The sequence below is a fragment of the Lissotriton vulgaris genome, chromosome 1_1 (genome assembly GCF_964263255.1).
Source record: "Lissotriton vulgaris chromosome 1_1, aLisVul1.2, whole genome shotgun sequence".
NCBI classification, from domain to species: Eukaryota; Metazoa; Chordata; class Amphibia; order Caudata; family Salamandridae; genus Lissotriton; species Lissotriton vulgaris.
Window position 1 is genome coordinate 250,868,802 of NC_141685.1, and position 27,208 is coordinate 250,896,009.

The following is a 27,208-nucleotide window of genomic DNA, read 5'->3' on the forward strand; positions in this document are numbered from 1 at the left end:
TTATAAAAGAATCGGCCGGTGATTGATGACCGAGATCGGTTCATGAAGTTTATTGCGGGTAATGAAAACGAAGAAGCAGCACAAAGTGAGTAGAGTGCGACGGCAAATGAATGCTGATTGACATCAAATTGAAAGAGAATGCAATTCCGTGTAAGCACAAGGTAAGAACAGTGCCTTTATCCGTGAGAAATGAACTAAGGGAGGCATTAGAAAAGTTGAAGAGGGAAGGTGTAATTGAAGAAGCAGAGGAATCTGAATGGGTTTCTGCTATTGTAGTGTCAAAGAAGAAAAAGTCAGGGGATATTAGGTTATGTGTAGACCTGAGATCACTCAATAGGAACTTTATAATAAATTGTCATCCTCTACCAAAGATACAAGATATCCTTCAGTCAACGGCAGGGTCAAAATATTTTACACTCATAGATTTGAAGGCCGCTTATCATCAGGTGTGCCTTTCTGAAAGATCAAAATCATTAACTACCTTCATCACGCCGTTTGGAGCATTTAGATATGTGAGACTTCCTTTTGGCCTGGCGTCATCTTCAGGAGTTTTCCAAAAACTCATGGATGTCTTGTTCGGAAAGATGAAAGGGGTTGAAGCCTTTCAAGATGACATTTTATTACATTCAAAAACTGAAAGTGAGCACATAAAATTGATTGGAGCAGTTCTGAGGATCTTGAAAGACAAAGGAATGACAGTTGCTAAAGATAAATGCAAATTCATGGCTAAAGAGGTGGAATATTTAGGGCACGTCCTTACTGCTAATGGCATTTTACCAAAAAACGATTTGGTACGTGCAATAAGGGAGGCCCCTGAACCTAGGAATAAGGATACGCTCAAGTCATTCCTTGGCCTGAGTGAGTATTATGCGAAGTTTATCAAAAAGTACGCAGAAATGGTGGGTCCACTCAGGAAACTGCTGAAGAAAAACGTAAAATATGAGTGGGACGATGAACAAGTTGAGGCTTTCAGGTCAGTCAAGGAGGAAATAGCCAGAGCGCCTGCGCTTAAACCATACGATCCACAACTTGACAATATAGTAACAGTAGATGCAAGCAATGAAGGGATAGGGGCTGTGTTTTGCCAAAGGAAAGGAAATGAAGAAAACACAATAGCTTTTATTTCAAGACAGCTAAACGAAACAGAGATTCATTACAGCACTATTGAAAGGGAGACTTTAGCTTGCGTATGGGCTGTACACAAACTCAAAGACTATTTGTGGGGTAAAAGTTTCAAACTGATAACCGACCATAAACCGCTGGTGTATATGATGGACGGTAAGGGTCGGGGCAATGGCAACGCAAGCTCCAGACTGATCAGACTAATGTCGAAGCTTCAAGAATTCAACTTTCAAATAGAGCACATAAAAGGAGGAAAGAACAGCAGAGCGGATTGCCTATCCAGACTGCCAGTGAGAGAAGAAAAAGATGAGGAACTGGATGACAATGAATGCATAGTTGCGCATATTGACGCAACAGTAATGTGTGAAGGATCAATAGGTGAAGAAGAATGGGAAGAAAGTACTAAGAAAGATACTGTTTTGGGGAAGGTGAAAGAGTATGTACAATCCAAATGGCCACATGTAAGGAACGTGCCAAAGGAACAAAAAAATTATCAACAAGTGAGTGATGAATTGACTCTTGAAAATGGATTCTTGAAAAGAGGTGAAGTCTTTGTGCCGCCAGTGGGACTCAGGCAGAAAATAATTCAAATGGCTCACAGAGGGCACCCTGGCACCACGGCCACAAGGAACGTTCTAAGAATGCACTATTGGTGGCCGGAGGTGGACAGCGAAGTCAGAAATCTTATTGACAAATGTGAACAATGCTTAAGATCTGACAAAACACTGGAGAATGGAGAAAAATGAATTACAAATGGTGCAAATCCCTGATGGTCCCTGGGCTAAAGTGGCAATTGATTTTGCTGGACCATTCAATGTTTTGTCAGATGAGTGCAAACATCTAATAGTTTTGATGGACTACTACACCAAGTGGGTATGTTACAAATTCGTGAAAAGGGTTACTACGGAGGTAGTAATAAAATTCCTAGATAAGATCTTTGAGAGAGAAGGGCAACCAAAGGTCATAGTATCTGATAATGGATCTCAGTTGGTATCACGAGCAATGGTCGAGTTTCTAGGCAAACGTGGAGTAAAACAGGAAAAAACTCCCCTCTACAGTCCTAAGAGCAATGGCCAAGTAGAGAGGATAAACAGGTTCTTCAAAGAGGGAATCCAAATGGCTATGGCAAATGAAATGGACGTAAAAGAATTTATTAAAACAAAGATCAATGCATACAACAATACGCCCAAGGAAGCTACGGGGTTTACCCCTTTTTTCTTGATGAGAGGAAGAGCATGCAACAATGCCATGACACCAAAAATAGATGGATGGGAAAAAGCAACTGTTGAAGCAGGACAAGTATGCGATAAAGAACTAAATGTGAGAGAGAACATAATAAACAAGCAAACGCAGAATAAAACTTATTCTGACAAGGTAAACAGAGCTAAGGATAAGATCATCACACCTGGTGATTGGGTGCTAGTGAAAAAGCCTGGTTTGGTGAGCAAAGGAGAATCGAGACTCAGCAAACCAATGAGAGTTGGAAAAGCGTCAGGGGGAGCAGTGTTTGTTGAAGGAGAAGGATGGCGAAGTAAAGACGATATTGTAAAACTTAAACCAGGTCAAGAGCAAATCATAATGAGAGAAGCTGAAGAGGGAGAAGGTAGTCTAGATGAGAGTGTCCTGGAATGGGGAGACATGTCTAGTTGCTCAGAGGTGCTAGATTCAAGTGCAAGTCGAGGACTGACTAGGGATTCCAATGGGAAATTCTCCAGACTCTCCTCCGATTTGGAGGGTACTACTTTAACTCAGGAAGATTCCATGATAGACAATGAATCTATGAGGAATGAAAATGTTGTAACTGGTATGAATGATGTTGATAACCATCTTGATGGGGGGCAAACTTCAAGAACGGGCAGAGCAATTAGATTACCTGCCAGACTTAAAGACTATGTTATGGAATAAGTTCAGGTTGTGTTTTCATGGAGGAAGGGAGATGTTGTATGTCGTACTGTAAGGGGACAGTGTCATGACAGTACGTCTTCTATTTCCGCTGCCAGCTGCAGGCACGTCACCATGGAATGTTGGGAATGTGTATATATATGACGTCACCTGTCCTGTTTGACAGATGACAGCTGTCTTTGTTCACGTTAGTTTATCCCGCTCTGCGGGCCCTTGTTATTTCAATAAACTTATACTTCAACACCCCATCTTATCCGTGTGTTGAATACTACAGTGACTTTTCCTGTCCTTGTAAATATCACCCCTTCACTCGCAGCGCTGTGCGTGGAAGGGGCGTTCCATGGGTGTTGCTGTGGGTGTTCCCACGCAACACCCATGGAACAAGCACATCTCCAGATTTACGAGAAATCGTAAAATCTGGAGATGCTTGTGAATGCTACTCCACCCTAGAGGTGGCAGAGCGAGGCACAACGAGGAGAAATGTTTTAATTTCTCCTCGTTTTTTCCTCTTTCAATGCGCGCTGCATTCTACAGCACACGTTGAAAGAGGGAAAACCCTCTTGTGATTGTTTTTGTGCAGGAAGAGGCTACTTCCTGCACAAAAACAATCTCCCCACGAAGCAGGCATCCTTGCACCGTGGTGGAAGGGTGCCTGCGCCGGCGCTTGGCTGCAGTTTGTGCGCCAGCGCAGGGGAAGCACAGAGATGCGACATATTCTTGTAAATATGTCGCATCTCTGTGCTTTCCAAAGTAACACAGCACGGCGCAGAAAAATGACTTGCTGCACCGTGCTGCGTTACTTTGTTGTAAATCTGCCCCTTAGAGCTTAAAATTAAAATTAAAATTCCCTGTACATGAGAAGGGATTTTAAATCGGAGGCTAAAAGTGAAGTTGGAGCAGCACACGTAGAGCCAGCGTGATGTGGACGGTTGTTGGCTTCACTGAGGCACTGTCTGCTCCGAGGAAATTAGAGAGGCTGGTTTAGGAGCTTAAAAGAACAAGCATTTGCAATGCAATAGGTCTTGCATTTGCAAACTTTTGAGCTATTGGCATTGTAAACGACAATGCCTTTTATTTATGTGTTTTGAAAACCTTCAAGCAACAACTAGGAGTACAAAGGGCACATAAATAAAAGTAAATGCCATTTAAAATACCAATAGGTTAAAGTTTCAAAAGTATGAGACCTATTGCATTGCAAATGCTTGTTTGGTTAGGCTATCCACCCCTGTGGATAGTGAGCATATATTTCTTTACCACAGGGCAGGGGGCCTTTATACCACCTTACCTCAAAGACTGTAATCCTTCTATCTATCCATCTGCCAAGAAGACTGATAATTACATTTTGAGCTTTGCTTAAGAAGTGTTACAGGTCCCGACACTGGCGTAACGAAAATTGAGGGGGCCTCCCTGCAAGGAACGTGGAGGGGCCCCCTCCGGGCTCAATCAGAAGCTCTCTGGCCTGACTGCAGTGCTGAGGGGGCCCCATGGAGTTTGGCCCCCCGCACCGCGGGGGCTGTGGGGGCTTGTGTTACGCCCCTGGGTCACAAGTTTAAGGGGGCTCGATATTAACGAAAGACTACATTATGACATGCATTGCTGTATAGTGATGATCACAAATGTTTTAGGCTTTTGGCACTTAAAATTACATTACCCATCACTTTCACCATACACGGAGGAGGCATCTTCACACCCACAGCATGACGGTAACCCCATCTTCTCTTACCTGAGGATGGTGACGAAACCCATCCGCACAGGCAAACAAAACACTGGCTCAGACTTCCGGATCGGCTTCAACTGGAAGTTACAGCCAAAGCACAGCGCCGAGTTGCTGAAGAAGGACATGGAAACGATGGACTGTTCGAAAATTTGGATGGGTATCCACGTGAGAGATGATGCAGCCTCCGGGCTGGTAATCCTTGATGATGGCACTTTTAACGAAGCCCTCTGGGATGACCTGGTGCTGCTCCAGTTGGCGGATGACCAGCTGGTGTACCCAGGCGGGGATCTCATCAACGTCACCCTTGGGGTATAGCTGCTCCTGGCCAGGCCCGGGCTTCTACAGCTGCGCCACAAAAGTGTAGCACTCTCTGAAAATATAGTTGTTGTGCAATGGAGTACGGTCCACGGCATGCTCCTTGTACAGCCCCTTCTCAGCAGCGCGCACCACCTCGATGTGGCTCTTGATGCGGGGGCACTCTTCCCGGCTGAATAGAAGCCTCTGCCGGATCCCGTGCTTTACCCGACGTGCCTCCTCGTCCCGGTAGTGGAGAGGCAGCTGAGGGGGCAGTGGCGGCTCCTCATTGTCGCTGTACTCGCCATCTGACAGCTTCCTCTTGGAACCCTGCTCCGGGCCTTAATGGGAAGGCATTATGGACGGCAACTTCTCCCATAGGTCCGTGTATCCACTGACGGCCATACTGCGGGGCTCACATCACTCAAAACCGGCTGCAGCAGGGGGAGCTGCCACCGCGCATGGCTCAGCTCCGCCGATCTGCGCAAGGGCAATATCAAGAACGTAATAAAAAAGCATTTGCAATGCAATAGGTCTCGCATTTACGCAAGTTTAAGCTATTGGCATTGTGAATGACAATGCCTTTTATTTATGTTTTAAAAACGAAAATAAAAATAAAAGGCATTGTTATTTGCAACGTCAATGGCTCAAACTCGGGTAAATGCGAGACCTATTGCATTGCAAATGCTTGTTTCTGTTTGTATCTTTTATGCAACGCTTGTAATCCTAAGTCTTCATGTATCGCAACTGGTTCTTATGTAAAGCGCTCTGACACCTTCGGGTAATGTTTGCACTATAAAAAATCGCATTAAATAAAATAAAATAAATAAAGATACATCTCAGAGGTCAAATACTAGAGAAACTAATGGATAAACTACAGCTTGCAAATGACAACATAATATAATCCTGCTTTATTATAGAAGAGATGATGTCCTTCCTGCAAGCTTTCTTTAAGTTCCTACTTTCCTGTTTTCGTAGAACTATTCTAGGGGTCGTTTCTGTGTACCATCTGTTTAAGATCGTAAGTCCCCTACCGCACAGTCTGTGCAATGCTCAGCGTGCACAGTCTTCCCGCAAGTGAGTTAAGAAAAAACAAAACTTTCCCCAAATATTCGAGAACTGGGCTTGAATATTAAAGTACACTGTCCTCAAAAATGTTGGGATGCAGGTATTTCTATGCCTCTCCTGTTGAAATTCACGGAAATGATGATCGAAATGCAGGCACTTCCGGGAGGCATAGACAGACGGGGATCTTGAGACCGAGGCAGTGTTCTGCCTGTGCACAGGTGCAGAGCCAGCAGGAAGTGATCCGGTACCCCTGGAAGGTAGTCTATCTGCGCATGCGGTAGGCCTATCAGCAGCACAGCAAAGATGCCACTGTACGAGGGACTGGGAAGTTGAGGCGAGAAGACCGCTGTCGTTGTAGATTTGGGGAAAGCCTTCACCAAGTGAGTTATGGGCGTCACGGTCTATGGAGTGAATATGAAGATAGGAGAGTCTATATTCTTTTGGGAACCTACATTCTGGACCAAGCGCCAGGAAGATAAATCCTGCTGTTTTAGAGAAGGGGTGAATGTAATATTCAGTTTTGTGATTTTTCGCTGATAGGCGAGTGGGTCGGGGTGGGGGATGGCTGTGTGCGTGCTTGTTTGTGAGCGTGTGTGTGTATGCAGTGTGTGTATGCAGTGTGTGCGTGTTTGTGTGTGCGCGCATGCGTGAGTGTGGCTGTGTGTGGGAGAATGAGAGAGGCGAGAGGCTGCTGAATGTTGAACAGCAGATGTGCACGGCGCAGGGGGCTGGGCGTACGCGTCCTCGAGGTGAAATCGCCGAGGTGAAGCGCGTAACCACCCCCTGTACCCCATTCCTGGCAAACCCACTAAAATAGGTCTTTCGCTGGAGCAGCGCTTCGCGCTGCTAACACCAGCTAGACCTAAAAAGAGGTGTGGAAGAGCCCAGTTTATGGGTTTATCGCTGAAAAATTAAACTGCAATATTCTCAATAGAATTTCGAATTATGTTTGTGGTTTAACAAAAGTATTTCTTAATTTCTCTATATATAGTTGATGCATTCTGTAGTTTGAGTATTGTTTTAGTTTAACCTCTTAGAACCTCTTTCAGTCAGTGTCCAGGGCTTCCAATGACCCATTCAGTGCGTGGAGGGGGCGTCACCAGAAATCAAAAGATCAATAATAACCACTATGTCACTAAGATGTTTAAAATTGTAACCATTTGTTATCCATGGCTCGAATATTCGGCCCATCATTTAGGAATCAGTGTCATTAAACATGAAATTCTATTTTTTTTAAACTCCATCAAAAGCACAATCAATCAAACAGTTGTGAAATAAAGAGTAAAAAAAAATCACATTTCCCGGACTGGGAATCAAACTCGGGCTGCGGCGGTGAGAGCGCCAAATCCTAACCACTAGACCACCAGGGAGCGCTTGTGCACCTTCCTCTTTCAGCCCCTGATGACTACAACCGTAAAACGCTGGGTTTCAATGTGTGAATGTTGCATTGAGGCGCTATTTATATTCACATTCATCCTACCGCTGCCTGTACAGAAAAGCCCCAAAACAGGAAAGTATGATAAAGAAGTTAAAAAAACTGTTTTGGAGACTACAACCTAAGGAAACGGACAAAACAAAAAACAAAGACGCACTTAGAAGAGAGACTGAGGTCGGGGTGACGTGAGAAACGCCAAGAATCTCCCTTCACTGAGAGACCTCGGCTGCGCATCGTTCAGTGACCTCCGCTCAGTGAGAGCTACATGTGTGAACAGGGAGCTCTTATCTGTGCATCGGTCACTGGTGTTCAGTGAGATTCCTATTAGATGTGAGTGTGGTACACTCAGCTGCGCGGGGTCAGTGATCTGGATTCAGTGAGAGAGGCCATAGCTCTGCAGCTTTCACTCGCACATATTCACTGACGGATATTTCAGCTGTGCAGGGTTCAGGCATGAGCATCCAGTGAGAGCTTACGTGCTCTGATGTTTTCAGTGACATGCAGTCAGTGAGAATCTGCTGACCTGTGCAGCGATCAGTGAAATGTGCATTGAGTGAGAGATCTCTTACTCATGCAGCCCACGGTGATGAGCATTCAGTGAGAGGCGATGCTTGTGCAGCCTTGAGTACTGTGCATTCAGTGAGAGACAATACTTGTGCAGCATTGAGTACTGTGCATTCAGTGAGAGGCGATGATTGTGCAGCATTGAGTACTATGCATTCAGTGAGAGGCGATGCTTGTGCAGCATTGAGTACTGTGCATTCAGTGAGAGGCGATGCTTGTGCAGCATTGAGTGATGTGCATTCAGTGAGAGACGATGCTTGTGCAGCATTGAGTACTGTGCATTCAGTGAGAGACGATGCTTGTGCAGCATTGAGTACTGTGCCTTCAGTGAGAGGCGATGCTTGTGCAGCATTGAGTGCTGTGCATTCAGTGAGAGGCGATGCTGGTGCAGCCTTGAGTTCATGCATTCAGTGAAAGGGGATGCTAGTGCAGCATTGAGTGTTGTGCATTTAGTGAGAGGGGATGCTAGTGCAGCATTGAGTACTGTGCATTCAGTGAGAGGTGATGCTTGTGCAGCATTGAGTACTGTGCATTCAGTGAGAGGCGATGCTTGTGCAGCATTGAGTACTGTGCATTCAGTGAGAGGCGATGCGTGTGCAGCATTGAGTACTGTGCATTCAGTGAGAGGTGATGCTTGTGCAGCCTTGAGTACTGTGCATTCAGTGAGAGGCGATGCGTGTGCAGCATTGAGTACTGTGCATTCAGTGAGAGGCGATGCGTGTGCAGCATTGAGTACTGTGCATTCAGTGAGAGGCGATGCTTGTGCAGCATTGAGTACTGTGCTTTCAGTGAGAGGCGATGCTTGTGCAGCATTGAGTACTGTGCATTCATTGAGAGGCGGTGCGTGTGCAGCATTGAGTACTGTGCATTCAGTGAGAGGCGATGCTTGTGCAGCATTGAGTACTGTACATTCAGTGAGAGGCGATGATTGGGCAGCATTGAGTACTGTGCATTCAGTGAGAGGCGATGCTTGTGCAGCATTGAGTACTGTGCATTCAGTGAGAGGCGATGATTGTGCAGCATTGAGTACTGTGCATTCAGTGAGAGGCGATGCTTGAGCAGCATTGAGTACTGTGCATTCAGTGAGAGGCGATGCGTGTGCAGCATTGAGTACTGTGCATTCAGTGAGAGGCGATGCTTGTGCATCATTGAGTACTGTGCATTCAGTGAGAGGCGATGCTAGTGCAGCATTGAGTACTGTGCATTCAGTGAGAGGCGATGCTTGTGCAGCCTTGAGTACTGTGCATTCAGTGAGAGGCGATGCGTGTGCAGCATTGAGTACTGTGCATTCAGTGAGAGGTGATGCTTGTGCAGCATTGAGTACTGTGCATTCAGTGAGAGGCGATGCTTGTGCAGCATTGAGTACTGTGCATTCAGTGAGAGGCGATGCTTGTGCAGCATTGAGTACTGTGCATTCAGAGAGAGGCGATGCTTGTGCAGCATTGAGTGCTGTGCATTCAGTGAGAGGCGATGCTTGTGCACCCTTGAGTTCATGCATTCAGTGAGAGAACGTTAGAAAAGCTTCCATATCTCTGCGTCTCTCCAGCTGCCTCCAGCGCTCTCTGCTCATTGCAGATAAAGGAGGCCCAGGGCGCCTCCCACGGGTTTCCGTAGTGTAGTGGTTATCACGTTCGCCTAACACGCGAAAGGTCCCCGGTTCGAGGCCGGGCGGAAACACTTTTTTTCCCTTTAAAAAAGCAACTCCCAACAGTTCATTATTTTATTCTTATACTTTTCTGATTCAATCTCGGGCTGGAAACGTGAGACCCCGTGATCGACGCTCTTTCCTTTCCAATGTCCTTGTACATTCAGCTGCTTCAAAGACAGACTCGGACTCTTTCTGTCCCTTTACAGACAGACAGCAGGACGGCTTCCATCCATCACTCACAGGCAGGAGTGTCAACGAAAAGCGGGCGGACAATCCTTGTAACAAAGGATAATACAATATAAACTGGTGTCAAAGCTCGACCCGGCCCCCTGGCAGCACCGGCAGGACGGGTGGTTTGGGATAAATTAGAAGTTTGCTTGAATCAGAGGGCTCTGGAGTTCGTTTCTAATCACTGAGATCATAAATGCATTAAATGCAGAATTTTAGACGTCACAGTTGGCCGCGTGGGCAGAAAACCGTGATTGATTCAAATGTAAGTGGAAACTTCTATAACAGGTGGAATCGCTGCTGGTTTTAAGAAACCCGGATGACAACAGAGGGAAAGTTAGAGCGATCAAAATAAAAGAGTAAAAAGCAAAATCATTTCCTGTTAAAAACCTTCATTTCAAATCTGCTGAAAACCAGAAAAAATCCCCTCCGCCCGAATAGGGACTTGAACCCTAGACCCTCAGATTAAAAGTCTGATGCTTTACCGACTGCGCTGTCCAGGATTCATGAAAAGTTTAAACGCCACCAATATTCTTGATTAAGTGAATACTAGTCATGTGTGAATATTATCTCAGGAGCGCTTTCCAGCCTTGGTCCATGTGGGATTCCAACCTCTCAAAACAAATCAATCAATCAATCAATCAATCAATCAATCAAAGACATTTATAGAGCGCACTACATACCCGTAGGGTCTCAAGGCGCTGGGGGTAGGTGGGTGCCGCTACTGCTCGAACAGCCAGGTCTTCAGCTTCTTCCTGAAGGAGAGGTGGTCTTGGGTCAGGCGCAGGTCGGTCGGGAGGGAGTTCCAGGTCTTGGCGGCCAGGTAGGAGAAGGACCTTCCTCCTGTAGTCGCTCTTCGGATGCGTGGGACGGCGGCGAGGGCGTGGTTGGCTGATCGGAGGTGGCGTTTGGGAGCGTAGAAGTTGATTCGGTTGTTGAGGTAGCTCGGGCCTTGGTCGTGTAGGGCTTTGTGTGCGTGGGTGAGGAGGCGGAAGGTGATTCTTTTGTTGACGGGGAGCCAGTGTAGGTCTCTCAGATGTCCGGAGATGTGGCTGGTTCGTGGGATGTCGAGGATGAGTCTGGCAGAGGCGTTCTGGATCCGCTGGAGTCTCTTCTGGAGCTTGGCGGTGGTACCGGCGTAGAGGGTGTTGCCGTAGTCCAGTCGGCTAGTGACGAGGGCCTGGGTGACGGTCTTCCTGGTCTCGATGGGGATCCACCAGAAGATCTTCCGTAGCATGCGTAGGATGTTGAAGCACGCCGAGGAGACTTTGTTGACTTGCCTGGTCATGGAGAGGGAGGAGTCCAGGATGAAGCCCAGGTTGCGTGCATGGTCTGTCGGTTTGGGTGCGGTGCCCAGGGCGGGAGGCCACCAGGAGTCGTCCCAGGCGGAGGGTGAAGAGCCCAGGATGAGGACCTCCGTCTTGTCTGAGTTCAGTTTCAGGCGGCTGGTCGTCATCCACTCGGCTACCTCTTTCATCCCTTCGTGCAGGTTGGCTCTGGCGGCGGCGGGGTCGTTGGTCAGGGAGAGGATCAGCTGGGTGTCGTCGGCGTAGGAGATTATGCTGAGGTTGTGTTGGCGTGCGATGGCCGCGAGGGGGCTCATGTAGATGTTGAAGAGGGTGGGGCTCAGCGAGGATCCTTGAGGGACGCCGCAGATGACTTTGGTGGCCTCTGACTTGTACGGTGGTAGGCGGACTCTCTGTGTTCTTCCGTCGAGGAAGGAGATGATCCATTCCAGAGCCTTCTCCTGGATTCCGACGTTGCTGAGGCGCTGTACTAGGGTGCGGTGGCAGACAGTGTTGAATGCCGCGGAGAGGTCTAGGAGGATGAGGGCCGCTGTTTCTCCGTTGTCCATCAGGGCTCGGATGTCATCGGTGGCGGCGATGAGGGCGGTCTCGGTGCTGTGGTTGGCTCGGAAGCCAGACTGCGAGGGGTCGAGGGATCCATTCGTCTCAAGGAAGGCGGCCAGCTGCTTGTTGACGGTCTTCTCGATGACTTTGGCTGGATACGGGAGGAGCGAGATGGGGCAGTAATTCTTGAGTTCGGTGGGGTCCGCTGTGGGTTTCTTGAGTAGAGCGCTGAGTTCGGCGTGCTTCCAGCTCTCAGGGAAGGTGGCGGTGTCGAAGGATGTGTTGATGATGTCTCGCAGGTGGGGTGCGATGACAGCGTCGGCCTTGTTGAAGACGTGGTGAGGGCAGGGGTCGGTCGGCGATCCGGAGTGGATGGAGTTCATCGTGCGGATGGTGTCTTCGGTGCTGATCGGAGTCCAGGCGTGGAGGGTGGTGGTGGGGGGTGGTTGTTCGGTCGTGGTGTGCGTTGGTTGGTTGTTGAAGCTGTTGTGTATGTCCGCGATCTTGTCGTGGAAGTATGAGGCGAGGGAGTTGCAGAGGTCTTGCGATGAGGTGATGTCGTTGTTTCCTGCGCTGGGGTTGGAGAGCTCTTTCACGATGTTGAAGAGTTCCTTGCAGTTGTGTGCGTTGCTGTCCAGACGGTCCTTGAGTGCAGTTTTCTTGGCGGCGCGGATCAGCTGGTGGTGCTTCCGGGTGGCAAGCTTGAAGGTGGTCCTGTTGTCCGGTGTAGGTTCCCTTCTCCAGACTTTCTCGAGGGCTCGGCAGTTCTTCTTGAAGCTCTTGAGTTCGTCGGTGAACCATGGGGCTTTCTTGCTGCCGGGTCTGCTGGGCGGGGTCCTCAGCGGGGCGAGCTCGTCCGCGCAGTTGCTGATCCACTTTGTGAGGTTGTCGGCGGCCTGGCTGGGGTTCGCTGAGCTGGCAGGAGGGTGTTGGCTCAGGGAGGTGGCGAGCTGGTCGGCTGTGATCTTGTTCCAGCTTCTGCGGGCAGCCTGTTGCTGGTGGTGGTGGGTCGTCGTTCTTCTGAAGGTGAAGTGAACACAGCTGTTGTCCGTCCATTGAAGCTCTGTGGCGTGGCTGAAGTCGATGTCTGTGCTGGATGAGAAGACTGCGTCGAGTGTGTGTCCGGCGAGGTGGGTGGGGGTGGACACCAGCTGCTTGAGTCCAAGATTGGCGAGGTTGTCGAGCAGGGTGCTGGTGTTGCGGTCGTTGTTGTTCTCCAGGTGGAAGTTGAGGTCCCCCAGGAGGATGTAGTCAGCGGAGGGGAGGGCATGCGGGCTGACGAAGTCGGCGATGTCCTCGCTGAATTGGGTGCGTGGTCCCGGAGGTCGGTAGATGAGGGTGCCTCTGAGGGTGGTCTTCGGGTCGGTGTGGATCTGGAAATGCAGGTGTTCGGCGGTGGTCAGGGTGTTGTCGGTGCTGGTCGTGAGACGGATGGTGTTCCTGTGGATGATGGCGATGCCTCCTCCCATCTGGTTGGCGGTGCGATCCCTCCGGGTGATCTGCACACTGCAGCCCCCCTGAAGCCAGCGCCTGGACTCTCACTGTAAGAGTTCCTGGCGCCCCCAGTCTGTTTTCATAAACCGGCTCCCATTCTGAGAGCGCACAGAGGCAAGAGGGTTTCAAGTCACACAACCAGTAAAGTGCATATTGACGATATTGCCAGAAGCTGAAACACTTAAAAGTGACGCAATGATGACATCATTGAAGTCAATCAAAGTACAGTGGTGCAGATTTACAAGCCCCATGCGTCACCGGTGCATCACATGGCGTGACGCACCAGTGGCGCAGACTGCTAAAGGATATTTACATGCATATGTAAAGTCACCCTGCGTGACTGAACCTGTGCTTGTAAATATCGCACCTGTTCACGCAACACTTTGCGTGTTAGGCGCGGGACATGGGTGTTGCTGTGGATGTTCCCACGCAACACCCATGTCCACTGATGCATTTCCAGATGTACAAGAAATCGTAAACCTGGCAATGCGTCAATTTGCTGCGAAACCATAGGGGTGGCGTAGCCAAGCGAAATGAGGAGAATTTTTTTCATTTCTCCTCGTTTTTTCCTCTTTCGATGAGTGCTGCATTCTACAGCACGCATTGAAAGAGGAAAAGGCCTGCAGTGATTGCTTTTGTGCAGGAAGGGGTCCCTTCCTTCACAAAAGCAATCTCCCCATGCTGCAGGCATCCTTGCACCATGGTGCAGGGTGCCTGAGCCGGAGCATGGCAGCTGTTTCTGCGCCAGCGCAGGGAGAGCACAGGAATGCGACATATCATTGTAGATATGCTGCATTCCTGTGCTCTGAAAGTGCCGCAGCGTGGCGCAGCCAAAGGGCTTGTAGTGCCGCGCTGCGGCACTTTCTTGTAGATCTGCCCCAGTGTGTGGGAATCCGCTCAGAGAAAACACAGCCAAGTGACTTCTGACCCAGATGGCTTTAAAAAGGTGCCATGGCTCAAATGTGCAACCTTTCTGCACCGTGACAGATTAACAGAACTAACACGACCCGTCTGTGGCAAACATACCCATTGGCACAACACAAGAGGTAAAACACCCCCTCCTATAGGCTTTATAGGCTCGACTACAGGCAGTGGCACAAACAGCTAGGAACACACTCAGATATGACTCCCAAGCATGTGTAAGTGAAGGGAACTAGCGGTTAGGATTCCTGGTTTTCACCCAGGCGGCCCAGGTTTGACTCCCGGTATGGGAAGTACAGTTTTTTGTTATTGCAACATTATAAAAGTATTTTATTCCTTCCAAACTAAAATGGCTCTGGAAGTCCCAATATCTCTCACTTGCGTCTCTTCCCTTCTTTATGAAAGAAAAAGGAGGTACCCCTGTAGTATATAACAGGGAGGGGGATCTTAACACAGAGAAAGATTATGTACTTTATGAATTTTTCTTACACTTGCCTAGCTCTTTTTTGAAAAGTTTAATACCTAGACATCCTTAAACATGCTTTACCCCTTAGTTTAAACAACTAATACTAAGCGAATCCAACATTAGGAAAATCGACATGGAACCTCATGGAGAGAGGGTTCTCATTGCATCTGAATCAGATTACTCATTTCATCCTGAAACTCTTGTTAACACCCATGATCTACCTGGGTTCACCCTTATGTGTCTATATATGCTTTATGACTCATACAAGGGTAAGAAAAATTCATAAAGTACATAATAAACGCTAAAATATTCTTATTTAATTTATTCATTTTAATTTATTTAATTTATAGATACGGAGTCAAATGTTGTAAATGTCCTGAAGAAGGTGTCAAGATTGACAAGCACCGAAACGCTGCGTCGACTGTTTTTACTTTGACTGTACATATATTCACTGTATTGCCACTGCTCGGTGGTTTTTTAAATTGTTTTTTTATTATGTTTTAGATTGTAACCCAGCAGGGAGGTAAAGAATAAATATCATGATTTTTTAATTTAAAAACTGTTTGCCTGGTGTCTCTTCCCTTCTATCAGTCCAAAGCCCTTTGAGGTTTACCCGACCCCTCGGCTCCTGTCCCCCCCCCCCAGCCCTTGCTGCACAGCTGCTGTGGTATTAAAGAACTGGAGTGAAAAAGCCACAGATCGATACTATGAAGGGTTATTCGATGTTTGCCTTTTATCACACAACGAAGTGTACAGATTATATATAAATTGTGCGTGGCATAAAACGAAGGCACCCGTTTCCTGTGCTCTCACCGTGTGAAATGCTCGTTTCTTTCCTGCTCCGCCCGTGCTATGGAAGAGGCGCTTTTAGAGTCTGTGTTGTGACATTAATAACCCGCTGTGTTGATTTATAGGAGATGAGGATTTAGGAAGTTCCTGTTTTATCTCCTATGTGGGGGCAGCTCCTGTGTGCGCCGTTTCTCGGCACTACACCAACTCTAAGAGTAAGTTAAAGCGCTGTCCCAAAGGACAGTTTGAAGCATCAATGAGTCATTTTCTATGTGTTGGTTAAATCAAATTGTGTACGGTGTTTTAAGGATTTCATTGGGAAATAGACTTCTTTGGTTGGACGTTTAACATACACTGTTGACCAATAGAAAGTCAGCACTTTGGTAAAAAGTGACAGAAATGTAAATATGTGGTTCCATGGTGTAATGGTTAGCACTCTGGACTCTGAATCCAGCGACCCGAGTTCAAATCTCGGTGGAACCTGAGATACTTTTATTTTTCACTTCATTTGTTTTATATTATTCTAGGTATTGAGCAGGGCGCCATTTGTATTTGTTATTTGCTTCCAATTATTCTGGGTCTAGAGTAGTGGGGCATTTGTATCCCTAACATACCCCCTCCCTACCTGTTTTCATTCTCCTCCTGGTCTCTGTGGACATCCATACATTCTCTTTAGGCGGTGCTGGGCAACACAGGTGTTTTATCATTCCTGTGCCTGTGTGGACACCTTTCTCCTGTGGCTGCACAACAGTCACACACACAGTGTGGACCGGACTCCAGCGCCCTTCACACCGGATAACTTACAAGGAGACACACAGACGGGACAGCAGGGTGTAAAAGAAAGGCTTTAATAAAGTGTTAACGGATACAAATCAAAAATGTTATTTGTTTTATTTCTGCACTTTATAGGTAACTACACAACATATGAAGGGTGATGACAATTCCACCAGAACTGTTGGGCAAAAAAGTGAAATATAATCTTTTTGTTGCCTAAAGCGATCTAATGGCAGTGGGCCGAGTTTACGCTAACAGCAACAACAAAAAAACAAGCATTGGCATAGCCAATAGGTCTCGCCTTCGGGACCTTAAAAGTGTTTTGCCATGCAACAGTTGATGTTGTACCGAAGATATTGTGCTGCACAACTAAATATCCCAAAAGCAAGACCTATTGGCTATGCCAATGCTTGTATAATATGTGTGCCCTTACAGTACCTGTAGATTGAAGTCGTGGTGAGGCACCGTGACTTGAGACCGATGCCCTTGTTAAAGGCACTCAGTGCTTGCTCTCCCCATGACAGGACACAGGCCACTCATCTCCATACACACAACAGGCGAGCAGGTGTCTCCACTCACCTCCATACACACAACAGGGGCGCACGTGTCTCCACTCACCTCCATACACACCACAGGGGCGCACTTGTCTTCACTTATATCCATACACACAACAGGTGTGCACGTGTCTCCACTCGCCTCCATACACACAACAGGTGCACACGTGTCTCCACTCACCTCCATACACAGAACAGGGGAGTAGGTGTCTCCACTCACCTCCATACACACAACAGGTGCGCACGTGTCTCCACTCACCTCCATACACACAACAGGTGCACACGTGTCTCCACTCACCTCCATACACACAACAGGGGAGCACGTGTCTCCACTCACCTCATACACACAACAGGGGAGCAGGTGTCTCCACTCACCTCCATACAGACAACTAGGGAGCACGTGTCTCCACTCACCTCCATACACACAACAGGGGAGCACGTGTCGCATCTCACCTCCATACACACAACAGGGGAGCAGGTGTCTCCACTCACCTCCATACAGACAACTAGGGAGCACGTGTCTCCACTCACCTCCATACACACAACAGGGGCGCAGGTGTATCCACTCACCTCCATACACACAACAGGGGAGCAGGTGTCTCCACTCACCCCCATACACACAACAGGTGCGCACGTGTCTCCACTCACCTCCATACACACAACAGGTGCGCACGTGTCTCCACTCACCTCCATACACACAACAGGGGAGCATTTGTCTGCACTCACCTCCATACACACAACAGGGGAACAGGTGTCTCCACTCACCTCCATACACACAACAGGTGTGCACGTGACTCCACTCACCTCCATACACACAACAGGGGAGCAGGTGTCTCCACTCACCTCCACACACACAACAGGTGCGCACATGTCTCCACTCACCTCCATACACACAACAGGGGAGCAGGTGTCTCCACTCCCCTCCATACAAACAACAGGTGCGCACGTGTCTCCACTCACCTCCATACACACAACAGGGGCGCAGGTGTCTCCACTCACCTCCATACACACACCAGGGGAGCAGGTGTCTCCACTAACCTCCATACACACATCAGGGGAGCAGGTGTCTTCACTCACCTCCATACACATACCAGGAGAGCAGGTGTCTCCACTCACCTCCATACACACAACAGGGGCGTACGTGTCTCCACTCACCTCCATACACACAACAGGGACGCACATGTCTCCACTCACTTCCATACACACAACAGGGGAGCAGGTGTATCCACTCACCTCCATACACACAACAGGGGAGCGCGTGTCTCCACTCACCTCCATACACACATCAGGGGAGCAGGTGTCTCCACTCATTTCCATACACACAACAGGGGCGCACGTGTCTCCACTCACCTCCATGCACACAACAGGGGAGCAGGTGTCTCCACTCACCTCCATACACACAACAGGGGAGCAGGTGTCTCCACTCACATCCATACACACAACAGGGGAGCAGGTGTCTCCACTCACCTCCATACACACAACAGGGGCGCACGTGTCTCCACTCATCTCCATACACACAACAGGGGTGCACGTGTGTCCTCTCACCTCCATAAACACATCAGGGGAGCAGGTGTCTCCACTCATTTCCATTCACACAACAGGGGCGCACGTGTCTCCACTCACCCCCATGAACACAACAGGGGAGCAGGTGTCTCCACTCACCTCCATACACACAACAGGTGCGCACGTTTCTCCACTCACCTCCATACACACAACAGGGGAGCAGGTGTCTCCACTCACCTCCATACATGCAACAGGGGCATAGGTGTCTCCACTCACCTCCATACACACAACAGGGGAGCAGGTGTCTCCACTCACCTCCATACACACAACAGGGGAGCAGGTGTCTCCACTCACCTCCATACACACAACAGGGGCGTACATGTCTCCACTCACCTCCATACACACACCAGGGGAGCAGGTGTCTCCACTCACCTCCATACACACACCAGGGGAGCAGGTGTCTCCACTCACCTCTATATACACAACAGAGGAGCAGGTGTCTCCACTCACCTCCATACACACAACAGGGGAGCAGGTGTCTCCACTCACCTCCATACACACAACAGGGGAGCAGGTGTCTCCACTCACCTCCATACACACAACAGGGGTGCAGGTGTCTCCACTCACCTCCATACACACAACAGGGGAGCAGGTGTCTCCACTCACCTCCATACACACAACAGGGGCGCAGGTGTCTCCACTCACCTCCATACACACAACAGGGGAGCAGGTGTCTCCACTCACCTCCATACACAGAACAGGGGCGCAGGTGTCTCCACTCACCTCCATACACACAACAGTGGAGCAGGTGTCTCCACTCACCTCCATACACACAAAAGGGGCGCAGGTGTATCCACTCACCTCCATACACACACCAGGGGAGCAGGTGTCTCCACTCACCTCCATACACACACCAGGGGAGCAGGTGTCTCCACTCACCTCTATATGCACAACAGAGGAGCAGGTGTCTCCACTAACCTCCATACACACAAGAGGGGAGCAGGTGTCTCCACTCACCTCCATACACACACCAGGGGAGCAGGTGTCTCCACTCACCTCTATATACACAACAGAGGAGCAGGTGTCTCCACTAACCTCCATACACACAACAGGGGAGCAGGTGTCTCCACTCACCTCCATACACACAACAGGTGTGAACGTGACTCCACTCACCTCCATACACGCAACAGGGGAGTAGGTGTCTCCACTCACCTCCACACACACAACAGGTGCGCACATGTCTCCACTCACCTCCATACACACAACAGGGGAGCAGGTGTCTCCACTCACCTCCATACAAACAACAGGTGCGCACGTGTCTCCACTCACCTCTATACACACAACAGGGGCGCAGGTGTCTCCACCCACCTCCATACACACACCAGGGGAGCAGGTGTCTCCACTCACCTCCATACACACATCAGGGGAGCAGGTGTCTTCACTCACCTCCATACACACACCAGGGGAGCAGGTGTCTCCACTCACCTCCATACACACAACAGGGGCGTACGTGTCTCCACTCACCTCCATACACACAACAGGGACGCACATGTCTCCACTCACCTCCATACACACAACAGGGGAGCAGGTGTATCCACTCACCTCCACACACACAACAGGGGAGCGCGTGTCTCCACTCACCTCCATACACACATCAGGGGAGCAGGTGTCTCCACTCATTTCCATACACACAACAGGGGCGCATGTGTCTCCACTCACCTCCATGCACACAACAGGGGAGCAGGTGTCTCCACTCACCTCCATACACACAACAGGGGAGCAGGTGTCTCCACTCACATCCATACACACAACTGGGGAGCAGGTGTCTCCACTCACCTCCATACACACAACAGGGGCGCACGTGTCTCCACTCATCTCCATACACACAACAGGAGCGCACGTGTGTCGACTCACCTCCATACACACATCAGGGGAGCAGGTGTCTCCACTCATTTCCATTCACACAACAGGGGCGCACGTGTCTCCACTCACCTCCATTAACACAACAGGGGAGCAGGTGTCTCCACTCACCTCCATACACACAACAGGTGCGCACGTGTCTCCACTCACCTCCATACACACAACAGGGGAGCAGGTGTCTCCACTCACCTCCATACATGCAACAGGGGCATAGGTGTCTCCACTCACCTCCATACACACAACAGGGGAGCAGGTGTCTCCACTCACCTCCATACACACACCAGGGGAGCAGGGGTCTCCACTCACCTCCATACACACAACAGGGGCGTACATGTCTCCACTCACCTCCATACACACACCAGGGGAGCAGGTGTCTCCACTCACCTCCATACACACACCAGGGGAGCAGGTGTCTCCACTCACCTCTATATGCACAACAGAGGAGCAGGTGTCTCCACTAACCTCCATACACACAACAGGGGAGCAGGTGTCTCCACTCACCTCCATACACACACCAGGGGAGCACGTGTCTCCACTCCCCTCCATACACACAACAGGGGAGCAGGTGTTTCCACTCACCTCCATACACACACCAGGGGAGCAGGTGTCTGCACTCACCTCCATACACACAACAGGGGCGCAGGTGTCTCCACTCACCTCCATACACACAACAGGGGAGCAGGTGTCTCCACTCACCTCCATACACACAACAGGGGTGCAGGTGTCTCCACTCACCTCCATACACACAACAGGGGAGCAGGTGTCTCCACTCACCTCCATACACAGAACAGGGGCGCAGGTGTCTCCACTCACCTCCATACACACAACAGGGGAGCAGGTGTCTCCACTCACCTCCATACACACAACAGGGGCGCAGGTGTCTCCACTCACCTCCATACACACAACAGGGGCGCAGGTGTCTCCACTCACCTCCATACACACAACAGGGGAGCAGGTGCCTCCACTCACCTCCATACACACACCAGGGGAGCAGGTGTCTCCACTCACCTCCATACACACATCAGGGGAGCAGGTGTCTTCACTCACCTCCATACACACAACAGGGGAGCAGGTGTCTCCACTCACCTCCATACACACAACAGGGGAGCAGGTGTCTCCATTCACCTCCATACAAACAACAGGTGCGCACGTGTCTCCACTCACCTCTATACACACAACAGGGGCGCAGGTGTCTCCACCCACCTCCATACACACACCAGGGGAGCAGGTGTCTCCACTCACCTCCATACACACATCAGGGGAGCAGGTGTCTTCACTCACCTCCATACACACACCAGGGGAGCAGGTGTCTCCACTCACCTCCATACACACAACAGGGGCGTACGTGTCTCCACTCACCTCCATACACACAACAGGGACGCACATGTCTCCACTCACCTCCATACACACAACAGGGGAGCAGGTGTATCCACTCACCTCTATACACACAACAGGGGAGCGCGTGTCTCCACTCACCTCCATACACACATCAGGGGAGCAGGTGTCTCCACTCATTTCCATACACACAACAGGGGCGCATTTGTCTCCACTCACCTCCATGCACACAACAGGGGAGCAGGTGTCTCCACTCACCTCCATACACACAACAGGGGAGCAGGTGTCTCCAATCACATCCATACACACAACTGGGGAGCAGGTGTCTCCACTCACCTCCATACACACAACAGGGGCGCACGTGTCTCCACTCATCTCCATACACACAACAGGAGCGCACGTGTGTCGACTCACCTCCATACACACATCAGGGGAGCAGGTGTCTCCACTCATTTCCATTCACACAACAGGGGCGCACGTGTCTCCACTCACCTCCATGAACATAACAGGGGAGCAGGTGTCTCCACTCACCTCCATACACACAACAGGTGCGCACGTGTCTCCACTCACCTCCATACACACAACAGGGGAGCAGGTGTCTCCACTCACCTCCATACATGCAACAGGGGCATAGGTGTCTCCACTCACCTCCATACACACAACAGGGGAGCAGGTGTCTCCACTCACCTCCATACACACACCAGGGGAGCAGGTGTCTCCACTCACCTCCATACACACAACAGGGGCGTACATGTCTCCACTCACCTCCATACACACACCAGGGGAGCAGGTGTCTCCACTCACCTCCATACACACACCAGGGGAGCAGGTGTCTCCACTCACCTCTATATGCACAACAGAGGAGCAGGTGTCTCCACTAACCTCCATACACACAACAGGGGAGCAGGTGTCTCCACTCACCTCCATACACACACCAGGGGAGCAGGTGTCTCCACTCCCCTCCATACACACAACAGGGGAGCAGGTGTTTCCACTCACCTCCATACACACACCAGGGGAGCAGGTGTCTCCACTCACCTCCATACACACAACAGGGGCGCAGGTGTCTCCACTCACCTCCATACACACAACAGGGGAGCAGGTGTCTCCACTCACCTCCATACACACAACAGGGGTGCAGGTGTCTCCACTCACCTCCATACACACAACAGGGGAGCAGGTGTCTCCACTCACCTCCATACACAGAACAGGGGCGCAGGTGTCTCCACTCACCTCCATACACACAACAGGGGAGCAGGTGTCTCAACTCACCTCCATACACAGAACAGGGGCGCAGGTGTCTCCACTCACCTCCATACACACAACAGGGGAGCAGGTGTCTCCACTCACCTCCATACACACAACAGGGGCGCAGGTGTCTCCACTCACCTCCATACACACAACAGGGGCGCAGGTGTCTCCACTCACCTCCATACACACAACAGGGGAGCAGGTGCCTCCACTCACCTCCATACACACAACAGGGGAGCAGGTGTCTCCACTCACCTCCATACACACAACAGGGGAGCAGGTGTCTCCACTCACCTCCATACACACAAAAGGGGCGCAGGTGTATCCACTCACCTCCATACACACACCAGGGGAGCAGGTGTCTCCACTCACCTCCATGCACACAACAGGGGCGCAGGTGTCTCCACTCACCTCCATGCACACAACAGGGGCGCACGTGTCTCCACTCACCTCCATACACACAACAGGGTAGCAGGTGTCTCCACTCACCTCCATACACACAACAGGGGAGCAGGTGTCTCCACTCACCTCCATACACACAAAAGGGGCGCAGGTGTATCCACTCACCTCCATACACACACCAGGAGAGCAGGTGTCTCCACTCACCTCCATACACACACCAGGGGAGCAGGTGTCTCCACTCACCTCTATACACACAACAGGTGCGCACGTGTCTCCACTCACCTTCATACACACAACAGGGGCGCAGGTGTCTCGGGTGTTCGGGAGGAGACGTCTTGTCCCCACATCATCTCGGAAAAACCAATAAATGCAATTAAATGAGTAAAAGGCATAAAAGCTGGAGAATGCGGGCATCGATCCCGCTACCTCTCGCATGCTAAGCGAGCGCTCTACCATTGCGCTAATTCCCCTTCCGGATGACATACTGGAGGCAGCGGTGTTGATGCTGCATTTTTTGTGCTTGTTCCTTTTCATTTTAAATTACATTTTCCTTCCTGAAAGTAGCCACTGGACAGAGGTTTGCTCTGTGATTCCCAGTTGCTCAATCTGTTGCCATTGTCGCGTCTGACACAGCTCATGCGCATGTCGTGTGCTCGTGCGCATGTCGTGTGCTCGTACATGGCGTGTGCTCGTGCGCATGTCGTGTGCTCGTGCATGGGTTCAACTGCAGGGGCGGATTGGCAATGCGGGCATTCGGGCATGGCTGAAGGGCCGGTGTCTTAGTGCCCTCTATGGGCCGGTTTTTTCTCCCCTTTCCCAGTCCACAGAGAGTGGACTAGGAAAGGGGAGAAAAAAAAACGGCCCACAGAGGGCACGGAGACAGAGACAGAGAAATGAAAGCAGCCTCGCTGTGCGGCCATACAGCGATTATCAGCTGTGGTCTCTCCTTCACCCTCTGCCCTGCCAAGCAATCACGCTGAGGATGGGCTGGGGAGGGGTGATTTTTTGCAAGAATCGGCCTCCCTGGGGTCCAGGTGTTGCTCAGGCCTTTCAGCTATTTTCACCTCGGGTCCCCTGGAGGCCCAGAAACAGTGTTAGTCTTAACACCTCGCCCACAGCCCTTCACATTCAGGGCATAGTGGGCGAGGAAGAATAGGTCTTGCTGTGGGGGCCAGGTGATGTTTGGAACTCGCACCATCGTCACCTCAGCCTCCCCCTGGCTACCGTGGATGACCCATCAGCTGTGCTTTGTGCTCCCCTGCCAGGACTTTGCCCTGAGGCCTGGAGGGCTGGGGAGGGCTGATTCATTTACTCATTGCAGGGGCCTTACCTTTGCTGTTCACGTGCTCCTGAGCTGAAGGTCTGGGGAGGGCTAAATAGGTTAGTAATAGCAGGGGCTTTGCCCTGTGTCCTGCTCAATAACAGTATCCCCCCACTTTCATTCCTTGTCTTTGCAAATGGTGTTTTATGAAAGGGCACGCCCCTTGAACATGGGCCACGCCCCTTGAATATGGGCCACGCCCCTTGAATATGGGCCACGCCCCTTGAATATGGGCCACGCCCCTTGAATATGGGCCACGCCCCTTGAATATGGGCTACACCCCTTGAATGTGGGCCACGCCCCTTGAATATGGGCCACGCCCCTTGACTATGGGCCACGCCCCTTGACTATGGGCCACGCCCCTTGAATATGGGCTACGCCCCTTGAATATGGGCCACGCCCCTTGAATATGGGCCGCTTTTTTCGTCAATGCCCGGGCAAAATTGTGATCCCAATCCGACCCTAATGTAGACCCCAGCCCCATGCCCCAGTTACGTCATAGGAGTTTGGCATTCATCGAAGTGGCTCTGTTGTGCCCACGAGTGGCAGAACGGGTGGTCCTCGCCACACATCACATTTACTTCCAGTTTACCTCACTTGTCTGCGGTGCACTTTAAACTCGCCTCTGCAGGGTGTTGCTTTGTAAGGGTTTTCTGTGCACAATACGGCAGGTCCGCGTTTTATTAATATTTCTGTAAATTGTCAGAACTGGCAAAATCTGAGATAATCTCATTTGAATCCTTGAACCCGCTGCTGTAGAGGCATCTGGCGCATAAGGCTGGCGCATGTCGTTTCCTGTAGATCGTGGCGTTCATTGAGCGTTCTGCTGTAATCCACCCTGTGCACCAATTATGTAATACCAGTTGGGCATTCATCACACTGAGGGGCTTATTATCAAGGAGAGGAAAAGCCCCCCAGCGTGACTTTTACTCTCCTTGTAAATATCACCACTTCACGTGCAGCACTGTGCATGGAAGGGGCGTTCCATGGGTGCTGCTATGGGTGTCCCCACGCAACACCCAAATCCAGATTTACAAGAATACGCGAATCTGGAGATGCTTGTGAATGCTAGGTCACCCTAGAGGTGGCAGAGCGAGGCGCAACGAGGAGAAATTATTTAATTTCTCCTCGTTTTCTCCTCTTTCAATGCGTGCTGCATTCTACAGCACGAGTTGAAAGAGGACATTGCCTGTAGTGATTGTTTTTGTGCAGGAAGGGGCCTCTTCCTTCACAAAAGCAATCCCCCCACGACGCAGGAATCCTGCACCATGGTGCAAGGATGCCTGCGCCGGCGCATGGCTGCAGTTTGTGCGCCAGAGCAGGGGAAGCACAGAGATGCGGCATATTCTTGTAAATATGTTGCATCTCTGTGCTTTCTAAACTAACGCAGCACGGCGCAGCAAAATGAGTTGCTGCACCGCGCTGCGTTACTTTGTTGTAAATCTGCCCCTTAGAGTTTAAAATTAAAATTAAAATTCCCTGCACATGTGAAGGGATTTTAAATCGGAGGCTAAAAATGAAGTTGGAGCAGCACGAGTCGAGCCAGAGTGATGTGGACGGGCACGAGTCGAGCCAGAGTGATGTGGACGGGCACGAGTCGAGCCAGAGTGATGTGGACGCTGTTGGCCTCACTGAGGCGCTGACGGCTCCGAGGAAGTGACAGAGGCTGGTTTAGGAGCTTAAAAGAAAAGGAGGTGTGGGCGAGCCCAGTTCATGGGCTTATCGCTGAAAAATTAAACTGCAACGTTCTCAACAGAATTTTGATTTATGTTTGTGGTTTAACAAAAGTATTTCTTAATTTCTATACATATTTGATGTATTTCTGTAGTTTGAGTATTTTAGTATAACCTCTTTAGGTCAGTGCCCAGGGCTTCCAATGACCCATCAGTGGGGGGGAGGGGGCGTCATCAGAAATCAAAAGATTAATAAAAACCACTATGTCACTAAGATGTTTAAAATTGTAACCATTTGTTATACATGCATCGAATATTGGGCCCATCATTAAGGAATCAGCGTCATTAAACATGAAATTCTATTTTTGTTTTTAAACCATGTGCTCAATCAATCAAAAGTAAATCCCACTTCCCTGACGGGGAATCGAACTCGGGCTGCGGCGGTGAGACCGCCGAATCCTAACCATGAGACCACCAGGGAGTGCTTAATGAAGTCCACTTCTCAGCCCTTGATTACTGCAGAGGTGCAGCGCTGGGTTTCAATGTGTGAATGTTGGATGGAGGCGCTATTTATATTCACATTCATCCTACCGCTGCCTTTACAGAAAAGCCCCAAAACAGGAAAGTATCATATAAAAGGTAAAAAACTGTTTTGCAGACTACAACCTAAGGAAACGGACAAAACCAAACAAAGACGCACTTAGAAGAGAGGCCGAGGCCTGGGTGAGTGAGAAACGCCAAGGATCTCCGTTCACTGAGAGACCTCGACTGCGCAGCGTTCAGTGACCTCCTCAGTGAGAGCTACACACGTGCACAGGGAGCTCTTATCTGTGCATCGGTCACTGGTGTTCAGTGAGATTCCTATTAGATGTGAGTGTGGTACACTCAGCTGCGCAGGGTCAGTGACCTGGATTCAGTGAGAGCTACTCACGTGCACACGGAGCTCTTATCTGTGCATCTGTCACTGGTGTTCAGTG

General features: G+C 50.1%; 2 non-coding genes and 1 pseudogene across 2 annotated transcripts; 2 read left to right on the forward strand and 1 right to left on the reverse strand.

The window, feature by feature from the left end:
* Nucleotides 1–4,743: 4,743 nt before the first annotated feature.
* LOC147746761 (RNA demethylase ALKBH5 pseudogene) lies at nt 4,744–5,440 on the reverse strand (annotated as a pseudogene).
* Nucleotides 5,441–9,706: 4,266 nt separating this feature from the next.
* On the forward strand, nt 9,707–9,779 carry TRNAV-AAC (transfer RNA valine (anticodon AAC)). Its single transcript has one exon. It is a non-coding gene; the product is annotated as a tRNA-Val (tRNA).
* Nucleotides 9,780–15,909: 6,130 nt separating this feature from the next.
* TRNAQ-CUG (transfer RNA glutamine (anticodon CUG)) lies at nt 15,910–15,981 on the forward strand. The gene has a single exon. It is a non-coding gene; the product is annotated as a tRNA-Gln (tRNA).
* Nucleotides 15,982–27,208: the final 11,227 nt, after the last annotated feature.